Source organism: Sciurus vulgaris (assembly GCF_902686455.1).
Source record: "Sciurus vulgaris genome assembly, chromosome: 2".
NCBI lineage: Eukaryota > Metazoa > Chordata > Mammalia > Rodentia > Sciuridae > Sciurus > Sciurus vulgaris.
Window position 1 is genome coordinate 157,526,514 of NC_136462.1, and position 13,953 is coordinate 157,540,466.

At 37.9% G+C, this 13,953-nt stretch overlaps 1 long non-coding RNA gene across 5 annotated transcripts in view; it reads right to left on the reverse strand.

Moving 5' to 3' along the window:
* The window catches only part of LOC306651642, a 129,500-nt gene that overhangs the window by 69,512 nt on the left and 46,035 nt on the right, over positions 1-13,953 (reverse strand). Inside the window, exon 3 of one of the 5 annotated variants that reach the window (XR_013761167.1) lies at positions 7,205-7,277. The exons of the other annotated variants lie outside the window; for them this stretch is intronic. This is a non-coding gene — a long non-coding RNA (uncharacterized lncRNA). The remainder of the gene's footprint in view (positions 1-7,204; positions 7,278-13,953) is intronic. 5 annotated transcript variants of the gene reach the window in all.

Consider the following 13,953-nt stretch of genomic DNA (forward strand, 5'->3'; position numbering starts at 1 on the left):
TCAGCTTTTAAATTGGAACAGAAAGCCAAGGATCATGGCCATACGAGAAAACCTCTGACATGAAATAGATCAAAACAAACAAACAAAAGAAGTAAATCAGAGGAAACAGAGTTCAAGGGGGAAAATGAAAATCACCCCAAAAATTATCAGAATATTTTCAGAGAACTCAAGAAAAATTATTACATCAATGAATAAGAACAGTATTCTCAACAAAGGAAATGACAAGAAAGAAAAAACTGAGCTCTTGTGAATTAAAAATGTGATATCAGAAAAGAAAAACGCAGTAGAAGCTTGGAAAGTAATATAGCTAAATGTCTTTTTCTAAAGTAAGAAAAATAAAATTTAATTTAAAAATACCTTTAAAATGAGATCAGCACTAGAAACCCAAAAAATCAACAATGAGAGTTCAAGAATAAAAAAAAAAAAAAAAAAAAAAAAAAGAGGACACTGTTATATTTAAAATTCATAAATAGTAAGCTTACCATAACCAAAAGATACAAGTCTCCAATTAAAAGCACCCATCATCATATGCCCATCAAAATAGGTAAGAATCACTTTTATGCCGTAGGCCTTGATGGTTGCTGTTGAAATGGGCAATTTCATAAAGCCACGGAAGTGGTACTGGTTCCAGCCAGATGCTTCTCCAGACACAAAGCCATCATAGTGAAGGATGTCAATGATGAACCTCAGGGCACCACCCCAACCATGCTCAGGTGGCTGGAATTATCCACTATCCCCTCAATTGACAGCTGCCATGTATAAAAATATCATCAAGAGTTCAAAGATCAAATCTTCAGGAGAGTCCACAACTACAATCACCTCTGTGGATACCCCTTGGACAAAACTACTGTCAGTAAGGATGTCTTCAAAGCCCCTGCTCTTTAATGCAAGGCCCTCCAGAAGGTCAAAGTCAAACTTGAACTTGAGAGGATGAAGAACTCCAGAAAGGATGTTGTGTTAGTCAGCTTTCTGTCACTGTGACCAAAATACCTGACAAGAACAAGTTGGAGGAGGAAATGTTCATTTTGGCTCACTGTTTCAGAGGGTCATTCCATGTTGGACTGAATCCATTTCTCTGGCCCAAGGTGAAGCAGGACATCAGGATAGATGAGAATTGTGGAGAAGTTCTGCTCTGTTCATAGCAACCAAGAAGCAGAAAAAGAGGAAGGGAATGCATAGAAGGTGCTCTCTTCCGGGGCACAACCTCAGTGACCCACGTCCTCCAGCCATGCCCCACCTGCATATGGTTACCTCTCAGTCAGCCCATTCAAACTAGGGTGGACTGATTAAGTTACAGTTCTCACAATCCCATCATTTCACCTGAACACTTCTGAATTGATGCAGGAGCTTTGGGTGGGGGCGGGGACATATAATATCTAAACCACAATAGATGTCATCAAGAAAAGAATTCCTATAATGTTTGAATGTTTTAAGAAGAAACAGGCTTTTGGCAGAAAGTTTGAAAATGAATGAGTAATTAGTAATTTTAAAAGATAGCATTTCTAAAAAGAGACTATTACCAACTCTGGAAGAAAAGTCGTACACAAGAAAAGTTATATACATCACATTTATAGCTTGACTGGAAGGGGCATTGACCTAATGTCATAATAATATCCACATTTCCCTTTGACTAATGATATGACCAATGGGATGAGGGGATGGAAGGTATGAGTGGAAGTATTCTAAATCTTCACCTTCTATAGTAGTAAGTCAATAAACAATATCTACAACTCAGCAATAAAAATATCTGTAAATTCATTTAACTTGAAATAAAGTAAAAAATTACAAATAGCTAAAAAAAAAAAAAAGCTTAAAGAGTTCAAACTAGTTGCCTCCTGCTAATGGTGAGGTGAGAGAGATGACAGTAGAATACTACCATCTTTTTAGCAGCCTTATGGAGCTATGTAACTTTTAAACAATATACCATGTCACTTTATATTAATGTATTTAAATAAATATTAAGATGTATGAAATTAGAATTAAATTTAAAAAATGAAGAAATTCAAATATATGTAAAATAGAGTGAAGATTTTCTGAAACAGCCCCAGAGTCATTATTTAGTGTCTGTTTAATATATGTTCCTTTGTCCTCTTTTCTGGATGCAATTGAACTAAAACAGGACCACATTGAACCACATTGTAAACATCTATTCTTCTCAGAGAACAATGTCTTTTGAATGTCTTTCCTTGTTGATACATGTGAACAATCTCAAAAGCATTGTTGTGAGAACCATATTAATGTCGGCCTAACAGAACTGCTTGGAGGATTAAATGCTTATGAGACACTGAATGTGGAATCACTATGTAAATTATAAAGCAAGATAAGTAGCATTGGTTATAGCTATAATTACAGTTAAAAATACAGAAAATTTGATCCAAAGCCAAAGTGCTTGATTAAGTGGTTGTACGCCATGATCAACAGATATTCTCATTCATCATACCCAGAGATCACAGAAATCACTGTGGGAGCTGCTGGGTTTCCAGGATTACACCTGAAGTACAGCATGCCATGCATTATTAAAGCCAGGAGAAACAGCCTACCAGATGTTCTAGATAATGGCTGTTTGTCACAGATATTATCTCCTTTGTCTGAGAACATGTACTCATGTTTATAGAAGCCCCTCTTGGGTTCCATGTACTGCATAATAATGGAAATTATTCTTTAAAATTCAGCTCCTGGAACACATTGTTTCAACTGAAAAATCTCATGTGAACAAAATACATTTTTGCCAACTTGTCATACTGATAGGTGCAAGGAGCTGGGTGCAACCTGACTTTGCTCCTCCTCAGCTATTACTACATGTCTATGAGCCCCAGTTTTCTGATCCCCGAAATGGTACTAGAAGACTTTCCTTCCAAATTTGTTATGCAAATAAGAAGTAATATACATAATGTGCCCAGTCTATTGAAGGTATCTACTAAATTGAATCTGTTATTACTTTGAATATATTTATGTGGAAGAGACAATAGAAAACAACTTTGTTTGCTTTTATTTCTCATGATTCCATTAATGCATCCTCTTTAGATAAAGCAGTGAAAAGAATGTAGCCCTAAGCCCTTCAAAATGAACTTGAATTTGTCTGATGTTTATTTCACATATGTATACACCTGATGGCAACAAAAATATGTAGTAAGTAGGGCATATACTTTGGTGTCCAATCTAGGTCTAATTCTGGGCTCTGCCAACTTAAAATTGAGAGACACTGAAAAGTTATTTAATATCCTGAAGTTTAATTTCCTTACCTGTAAAATAATATACAATTCAGAGCATTGTTATAAAGATGTAATGAGAGCATACTTGTAAAGTATCTAACACAGTGTCTGCTTCATTTTAAGTGATGGATTGAACACAGCTAATTTTATTATAGGACCCACCCACATCCTCTCAGTGTCTCTCACTAACAAGATACTACTTCATGGATTTTCAAAGTGGAAACATACTCACCAACTAGCAGATAGTAGTTTTATATAGCTGACCTGCTTTTGTAAAGAAAGGATAACAGAGGTTTCATGCCAGCATCAGTACACTGAGGCATTATATTCTGCTGGTACAAAAGATTTTATTTAACTTCCTTTTAAGGCTGTAATAAGTTTAAAATCCAAAGAGTTCCAACAGTGAAGTGTTTTTATGTTAACCAAATTAAGCAAAACAAAAGAAGCAAGAAGGAATGAAGGAAAGAGAAGTTTGTAAACATTAGAATCTAGCCTTGGCTCTGCTGTAATTCATTGAGCGACCTTGGGAAGCCCAAGTCTTTGTTCCCTTGCTTGTAAAATGAAAGTCTTTCTCTCTCTCTGCTGTCATTCAGCATTTTCCTGGAGGTCCTAGCCAATGCAATGAAATGAGGAAAAGAAGTTAAACATGTAAGAATATTGAATGAAAGGTCAACATTGTGGTTATGTGCAGACAATATGATTATCTACATAGAAAATTCTAGAAGAGGTACAGACAATTAGATTTAATCAAAGAGTTCAACAAGATTTTTCAGGTGCAAGATAAACACAAAAAAAATTAATGATGTTCCTCTACACTAACAATGATCCATTAGAGACTGTAATCAAAAAAAGAAGAGGTCATTTTTCTTTTTTTTTTTTATCACAGCAAAAACACTACAAGATGCCCAGGAATAAAATTAACAAAATGCACCCAACCTTCATGGGGAAAATTTTTAAATGTTTTTAAAAGATATGAAATAAAATGTAGAAAATGTAAAGAAATGAAACACCTGTGTGTGTTAGTTGGTTTTCTACCACTGTGACAACATACCTGAGATAAACCACTAAAGGAGAAAAGATTTATTTTGACTCATGGTTTCAGAGGTTCTAGTCCATGGTCAGTTGGCCTGTTACTTTTGGGCCGAGGGTAAGGCACATCATGGCAGGAGAGGAGGCTGTTCATCTCATGATGGCCAGGAAGTGAAAGGAGAAAAGAAAAGGCCAGGGGCCCAATATCCCCTCAAGGCATGCCCGCAACATCCTAACTTTCTCTCACTAGGCGCAGCCTCAAAGGTCCCACCACCTCCCAACAGCACCAAGCTTAGCATTAAGCCTTTAATACACATACCTGTGAGGAGTTTCACAGATTCAAACTACAATACCACATTTGAGAAGATTCAATGTTATAATAATAATGATTCTTCCCAAAACTAATCTATAAATTTGACAGAATTTTACATATATGAACATACCACAGTGAATCTCCACCTCATGAACAACCACAAGACCAGGATCCTAATTATATTAAGAGGTATTCCGTGTTTGTATAAATACATCAAAATATATTCTCCTGTCCTACCTAACTGAAAAGACTAAATAAAATTTTTTTAAATTTTTGACAGGATTTCAATCAACATCAAAACCAAACTTTTTTGGAACTTTATGCAATGAAACTACAATTCATATAGAATCATAGTTTATAACCAGGGATGAATTTTGTCTCCATGTGGACATTTGACCATGACTGGAGTTCTAGCCAGTAGAGACCAGAAGTACTGCTCACTATGCAAAATGCACAGGACACTCCTTACCACAAAGAATAACCTAACACTAAATGTCCATACTGGAGAGACTTCAATATAAAAGAGCAAAGATTCTGGAATAGATATGGCCAGAAAGGTTGCCTTGCCATATATCAAAGATTAACATAAAATTTCAGTAATTAAAGCCATTTGGAAGTGGAACAGGGATAGAAACAGTTATGAATTTGGCAAATAAGAGCCAAACCCACACATAAATGGGATAGGAGAGAGGGGAAAGCCTGGCAGTCACTATCTTTGTGATCTTTGGCAAGTTACTTAACCTCTCTGCACTTCTTTCCCTCAACTGCAAAACGAATACCAACAGTACTTCCCTCATACACTGATGGAAGGATTAGATGAACTAATCCAGGTATGTAAGAACAGAGCCCAGCATGTGGTCAGAACTCTGGGAAGGCTGACTATTATTACGTTCATCTTAAGGAGCATGTTTTGTCCCACTTACCTAAAGAATTACCCAGAATAAAAAGGGGGAAAAAAAGTCAGTTCTCAATTGCCCATACTAATGGAAACAAGCAGTAATGCAAACTGTAAATACCACAAACTATGAACAATCTAAAACTGTACTATCTGATACCAAACCCACTAACCAAGTGAATTTATTTAAGTTTACATTTTAAATAATTAAAGTTAAATAAAATTTAAAATTCAGTTTCTTGATGGCACTGGCCACATTTTGCATGAGCGGAGCCACATGGGGGATAGCAGCTATCATATTGGATAGAGTGACATCAAATATATCTGCCCTTGCAGTGAGTTCAATTGCCCAATAAGACTCTAAAAGCCATGTCGGGGGGGCAGGGTTTGTGCTCAGTGGTAGAGTGTGCTGAGCATGCATGAGGCTCTGGGTTCAATCCCTAGCACCAAAATAAAATAAAAACCATGCGGAAAATGTACCTTCTGACTTCCAATTTTAAAAAAAAGAAACTGCATTCTCTGAAGACAGACAAGCAGGATGATGATGGGAGAGAGGTGATCGTTCTTTGATTACCATTTCACATACTAAACCATATATTTCTGCATAATCCACACTGATTTTTGTTCATTTAAAAATATTTTATTTAGCTAAACATTGTGCTGTATGCCTCTAATCCCAATGACTTGTGAGACTGAGGCAAGAGAATTGCAAGTTTGAGGCCAGCCTGTGCAACTTAGGGAGACCACGTCTCAAAATAAAAAACATAAAAGGGCTAGGGGATTGAACCCAGAGGTGCTCCATGGTAAAGCACCCCTGGGTTCAATCCCCAGTACTGGAAAATAAAAACATTTTATTTACATTGTTAGAACTCACTTCTGTGAATAAAAATGAAATCTTGTTTAGGACATTTTGATAACTCAGCATTACCAATTAAGATGCCATCGTAGGTGGCAACTGTGACCCATTAGAGGGCCCCAGTGCTTGGTCATTTGCACATGAATGTCCGAGTCTGAAGTCATTACACATCCAGTATGTTTGTAGCTCAGTAAGATGTCCTTACTTAGTTTTTCTATTACTGCTATCTTGGTGGATCAAAACAGACAGATGCATTTACTGGTTTCCCTCTAACAATAATAAAAAGAAACAGTTTATAAAATCAGATTATATGAAAAATTGCCTAATGATAATAATTTATAAGCTCATTGTGGAATAATGATGTATTCAAGAGTTGTCGTCGTATGATGAAAGAAAGGTAATATGAAAGATTTTCTCTGTGAAGAATGACTACAGATGAATTGCGCCCAGATACAATTCTCTGATAAGGGACAATAAGAACCTCTAGAACTCTTAATAATAGACTACTCAGGGTGAATTGAGGATTGCAATAAAAGCCCATAAATTAAAAAGTTTCCATATGATTTCTGATAACAGACATGCCAAGGTGAAATAAAGAATCATTGGAATCAACTGTTATCCTGCTATAGCCCAGCAGGTCGTGAAAGGAAAATTCCTAGGAAACTATACAAAAAAATATAGTTTATTAAGCTTGGAATTTTTTAAGTCTAGTTTTCAACTACATCTATTTAGAATTCTATGGCTGGGTAAAAGAACATTTAGAAAAGAAGGAATAAGGTTATGTCTTAACTTTTTTTATCATTACAGCCCAAAGACATAACAAGAGCAACTTTAAAGGTGGGAAAGTCTATTTTGTCTTATGATTTCAGAGGTTCAGTCCATGTCAGCTGACTCCATACCTCTGGGCTTGAGGTGAGGCAGAACATCATGGCAGAAGGGCAGGGCAGAGGAGAGCAGCTCAGGACATAAAAACTAGGAAATAGAGAGAGTGTCACTCATCAGGGACAAAATATAAACCTCAAAGGCACGTTCCTAGTAACCTTTGCCCTCCAGCCACACCTTATCTGCCCACAGTTACCATCCAGTTACCCTAAAGCTCTAATCATTTCACCCCTGAAAATTCTTGCATTGTCTCACACATGAGCTTTTGTGGGGACACTTCATGTCTTAACCATAGTAGGTTGCAAGGGGATTACAACTGCTTTCCCTCTTAGGTCAAGCTCCAGGGAAAACATGGTATCTGGTGGCTACTGTGCAAGCACTTCTTATTAACTTTTTGGAAGAGAATGACTTTAATAATCTCGTGTTTTTTACAGATTGTTTTTTACAGAAAGAACCATGGAGTAAATGAGAAAATCAGGGCATAGGGAAGATAGGCAACACATTCAAGGCTGTAAATGTACTAAGTAAAGCCCAATTTAGACCCAAGCCAGCTTACTAAAGGCTGAAGGTTTGTAGTCTCTATCTACAGTTGCCTAAAAGTGCATGACACATTGGTAACATGTGGACTACACAATATTCAATAGGATGAGGTGAAGCCAGACATTTCCATGTGAAAACTTCCTCAAGACATCAAATGAAAGGAAAATAAAAGGGTAAAGAAAGGAAGTGGCAGAATTGTACATATGATCAAACACAAGAATCAAATAAACCCTAAAGCAAGATATCTCTATATGCTTATTTGTGCATATAAATGCAAAAAAAAATCATAAAGAAACCAAATTTCTAAAATATACACTGAAATGTAACAGCAGGTACCTCTGAAAAGGGCAGGGGAATTTCAAGAAGGGAGAGAAAGAGAATCCAGTGCAATAGTCACTTTTTTTGTCTGCATAGTTATTTATTGTCTGATATCTTCTCTGATGATGATAGTTCTTGAATTCCTTATAAATTAAATAAATAGCTTACATGTGTGCATACATACACAAATAGCTATTTATGTATCTGTACAAAATGACTACCTTAAAGTCACAAAATCTTTCAAAGAAATAGTTTAGATAACTTTTTGGTTTTTGGTTTTATCTTTGCAGTGCTGAAAATCAAATCCAGCATCTCACCTACACTAGGCAACCACTCTACCACCACCAAACTATACCTCCATTCCCTCAATTGGATAAAAAAAAAAAAAATGATAAATGCTGTTGCATTACCTGCCAAATGTAAAAGTCATCCAGTGAAGTTATTAGCCATTTTCCCCAAGTGGAGGTCCTACAAGGGGAGGATGAGGCAATAGTGTGGACCTGGCTTTCTATCAGTCCACTGGTCTCTATATCCTTCTCTGCACAACAGGTAGCAGTAAGGACACCATGGCCTGGGAAGGCATGTGATATCCAGTCCTTAGACTCTGGAGAAGGCACCAGCAGGTGCTTCCTGAAACACACTGAATTGTGTCTTGGCACCTCACCCCAAAAATGTAATGGACCATTCAAGCTCTCTGCTCTCCTGGACATCCTACACACTACCTAAGGTATTTTGAGAAATCCATATATGAGAGTTTATCAACCTCAGTCCTGTAGACGTTTTGGGCTAGAAAATGTATTTGCTATAGGGGACTGTCCCATGGATATAGACTGTTAAATAGCATCTCTGGCCTATATCTACTAGATGCTAATATCACCCTTCCTACTTGTGATGACCAAAAATGTTTACTATACTAGCAAAAGCTGATAAGGGTCCATCTTTGTGAAACCTCCTCATAGAAGATACCAGTTCTGTGTAATCCCACAAATAAATATAAAACTGCTCTGGAAGCAGTTAGACATATGTCATAAGATTTCATATATCTGCCAAAGTTCAGTTCCAGGAAATATAAATGATTACATCTTATAATTGGGGAGGTGTCTGTACTTCAGTTGTGACTAGCTTTTGACATCAAGTTCTGGTGCTGTCCACAGAGTTCTAAGAATATTATCTCAACACAGCTGACTAGAGTGCTGGCTTTCTGGGACTCTAGAGAGATGGTTCTTCATTTTCTCAGGTTTACACTTGAACAAAACATTTCCTCATTTAGCAGAGAATTGCATGGTCTCAGGTCAGTCATGGAACTTTTGGAAGAATTTTGAGAGTACAGATCTTTAACCCAAAACCTACCAGTTCATGCATCCAATTAGCCTTCTCTAACTTGGACATTTCCAAGGTATTTGTTGAAAATATGTACACGTATATTTCCTTTTTTAAGTGTATAAATAATTCCCTGATTCAGAAGTGTCATCAGCAAACTTTGGTGGCTCAGTTTAGATAACTGAAATAATGGTTCTGAGGAACAGCATGACCACTTTTACAGGGCTGCTCACAGTACAAATTCCAATCCTTCTACAACAGAAAGAAAATGAACACTCTTTCAAGTCTATAAAGCAAAGACCAACTTATCTACAAAACTTTAATATGTAACATTGTAAAGGAAACCCCCAAAATTTCTACCCCAAAACAGTCTTCTAATAAGACTTTTACCTCTATAATAATCATAAAGCAAGAGTTGGTTCACATACATGAAATTCTAGAAAAGGCAAAACAATAGTCACAAGAAGCAGATCAATGGTTACCCAGGCTGAAGATGCAGAGGATAGAAGATTGACTACCAAGCAGCACGGGAAATTATGGAGTGATGGACATGTCCCATATCTTGATTATGCCATGACCATGTACATTTCCCAGCTAATCCAGTCATATATAAAAATTCCACAAATTTAACTGCTTATAAATTGTACATTCAATACATATAGCTAATTAAAAGCACATTTTATAATTTATGAGAAACCACTCAGTAATTTTCTGTGATGTATTCCTTTGTGTTGATGTAGAAATATATGTTACTGACAAAATCAATTATCTATGTTAAAGTTAATTGTTTAGCCTACAGCTGCCTCTGTATGCATTGTAAGTTTCCAGCTTACAATTTGGGTTCTGCTCTTAATAGAAAAGAAGAAAACAACTTTCAGTGAGAGGGGAGTGCATCTAGCCATCTCTACCACGGGTACACTTCCTTGAATAGACTTTGGTCTTTGAGCATAACCCCACAAAGAGCAAAGTTCTGATTCTTTCTTTTTTCAAATACCATTCCACACACACGAAGTTCCATTGACTCATGAGGATTGGAAAATGATCACCTTGGGTTCATACAGGAGCCTGTGTGATAGCAGCTTTCTCCCAAGCCACCAGACTGGGACCTGCATACCATGTTAGCAAACAGCAGCAGTGCTGCAGGCCCAGAGGTCACTAATTTGGACAATCTTCCCCTTTATCCTATTTTGTTTCTCTCCTCATCAAGACATGACAAAGCCGTTCTGTGCTGGGCTCAGACACAACCATCAGTATGGTCTCCTTTGGCCCAAACTAAGTCCTTTGGAAATACAACAAGCACCTGCACCACATCCATTTGTGAAAGCAGGAAATGAGACAAAAGAGAGGGAAAGATCCTTTCAACATGAAATAACAGCATGTTATGTATTCTAAATCATCTCTTCACCTAATAGCTTTAATATCAGAATAGCATTTGGGGTGATCCCAGTTCCTTGCCATTTTGTGGGGTTCCTTTGGAAAGATGGAAGGCAGGACAGGGAGGGATAACACAGCGGCAAATCATTAAATATGAGGTGCTAGCAATAGCTAAGTTTGCTCACGGCTAACCAGTCAGGGAAGGAAGATGATTTATTATAAGCTGTTGCAGAATATATTATGCATGGTAGAGGCATGGAAAGGTCTTTGATATGTATCTGAAAGAGCTTCAAACCCATAAAAGAGATAAATTTTGTATGAAGAGTGTCACTGAGAGGCCGGGAAGAATCTCCAACACATCTTCATATCACAGGGAATAATGAAGGACTGCTCTAGGCACAAAATCCGGGCATTAATTTCACTTAAAGAGGCCGTCATTAGCATATCGATGCACGGAATTCCCATTGTAAACTCTCTTTGCTATTGGGAAATGCAACTAAAGACTCCACAGTCAAGTCCTCGATCCGTATTCAAGGCTCAGAGTATGTTTTCTCCGAATGTTCAGCTTGAAAATGCTGATCTGATCTCCAATTCCATCCTTCTAATCATCCAAAATCAAAATTCAGTGTAGTAAATGTTCTTTGCTCATCCTTAAATTCCTAGCTTATCTGTAATTCCCAGATTCTACTCAAGCGTCCTGGAATACAAGCTGTCCTGGCCCATGGATGTGGGTACATATCATTTAGCTTTGACCTCATCTCCCTGTGTGTTCAGAGGGTCCCACCAGCATGGCCCTGGATCCCCAAGGTCTGTCGCCTTCAATTCAGTCTTCCTTCTCTGCTCAGGCTTTAGGTAGAGCAGGAAAAAGCCTTCCTGGAACAACACACAGCTCTCTGGCACATGACCAGTTACTGGGCTGACAACATAATATTTGTCGAGAATGCCTCTTGTTCTTGAATTATGGTTTCTAGCTCCAGGCGGCTGCTACCTTTTGAATTGGACTGCACCTAATTATGGTTTTATTTGCTTTAATAAAGAGATATCCAAGTGTACAGAGAGTTGCACACAAAACAATAAAAACAATGATAATAGTAAAGTGTCTCTCTAAACATCTGCAATTAAAGCATCCCTTGCTAATTGCATTAATTAACCTCCCCCATGAGGCAGCTGGTGAGGTTTCCACAAGAAGAGAAAGAATTCCCAGTAGTGCCTCGGTTAGCAGCTTGCTAGAGAGCCCATCCCTATATTACCAGCTCCCTGTACTTTCAAATACAGGAATATTTCTGCTGAGTTTCTGGCTACCCAGAGACCAGGGACCAAACCCACCTTTCAGGACAAGTGCAGACTCATGACCAAAGCTCAGAAGCCTAGCAGAATGACTAACATTTATTGCGAGCCAGTCCTATGAAGAGGCTAATCATAATAACAATAATAAGAGCAACACTGATTCAGCTCAGGGTTCAAGTCTCCAGAACAAGCAGCATCCAACAGAGTGGCCCCTTCTCACTGTGCTTCAAGGGGTGGTGCCTTGCTCCCTGCAAGACAGAACAGGAGACTTTGTTCTGATTCTAAACATGATTGTCCTTTCCCAGTGGGTCAACGTGATTTTCACATTTTGCAGAGATGCATAAATATTATTGCATCATCACAAGTCCTGGTGACTCCAGGGGTACATGATTGTCCTACTCTGAAATTGAGAACAGCATGACAAGGAGGCATTTGCCTTTTCTAAGAGGTATTTCCCAAGCTGGTTCCAGGCTCCAGGTCTCCTGCCCATACTCTCTAAGCCACTGAGTACATGCCACTGCATCCAAAAAGAAAGATGAGGGAGCCCTGAGTGATTCTTTGTTTTCTGTCCCAGGAACTAGATACCCTACTTTTATTTCAAAATTCCTTTAACCTGAACTAGCAGTTATTATACTAACTCTTCAATTTTGGAAACTTAGCTAGCATTAAGTGCATTTAAAAAAAAAAAAAAAGATGAATGAAATTTCATGTGTTCAGTCCAAAAATATTTGTTGTGTATCTAGTATGTCAGACTTTGCACTAGGTTCCGGAAATCAAAGAAAGCCAAAAAAAAAAAAAAAAAAAAAAAAAAAAGACATAATCAAGATAACATTAATCTAATCAGAGATGCTCCCTAAGAAGTGTAAAAGTGTGGCACAGGATGGCTACATGACTGTGCTAAGTACTGCCTTTTACCCTTTAATCCAGGGTTTCACTTTCTATAGTTTCCATTACCTGAGGTTAACCATAGTCTGAAAATATTAAATAGAAAATTCCATAAATAAAACAATTGTTAAGTTTTAAACCACATGCTGTGCTGGGTAGCATGATAAAATCTTGAACTATACTGTTTCCTCCCACCTGGGATGTGAATCCTCCCTTTGTCCAGGGTATCCACACTATATATGCTACCTGCCCATTAGTCACTTAGTCATCATCTTGGTTATCAGATCTGCTTGGGGTACTTCAGTGCTGTGTTCAAGTAATACTTATGTACGAGCCTCATAGTATGTCACAAGACCTACATCATTCACCTCACTTCATCTCATCATGTAGGCATTGTATTATCTTATGTCATCACAAGAAGAGTTGATACAGCACAATAAAATATTTTGAGGGAAAGAGAGAGAGGGAGAAGACAGACAGCATTCACATAATTTTTACAGCAAATTACTATATTCGTTCATTTCATTATGAGTTGTTAATTTCTTACTGTGTCTAATTTTTAAATTAAACTTAATCATACATATGAATGTATAGGAAAAAACATAGTTTGGGGTATTATCCTCAGTTTTAGATATTTGCTGGCGGTCTTGGAACATATGCCTCGAGCATTAGGGGGACTATTGTATGTGAAGAGAAGTATATGGAATCATGAGGCACATGACTACCGAGAGATATTTACATACAAGTCATATATATGGGAAGGGGCTGAGCAGGAAGAGAGCAGCAAAGTTTATAGCAGAGAGAAAAGCAAAGTCAGTGCTGGGAAGGACCAAGGTGAACCTGCCAGCAAGGTGGGAGAGGAGAGCAGTGATGGAGAGAGGGTAAGAGGTAGGCTGGAGTGGAGGCAAAGCCTGATCCTGCAACCCCCATGCTGGGAACCCATGGGAAGCCATTGAGGGGTGGAGGCAGGGGAGCACCAGGATTCTTAAACACTAACCTTGTCCTTTACTGACTGTAGTGTGCTCAGAGAACAACGAAAGGG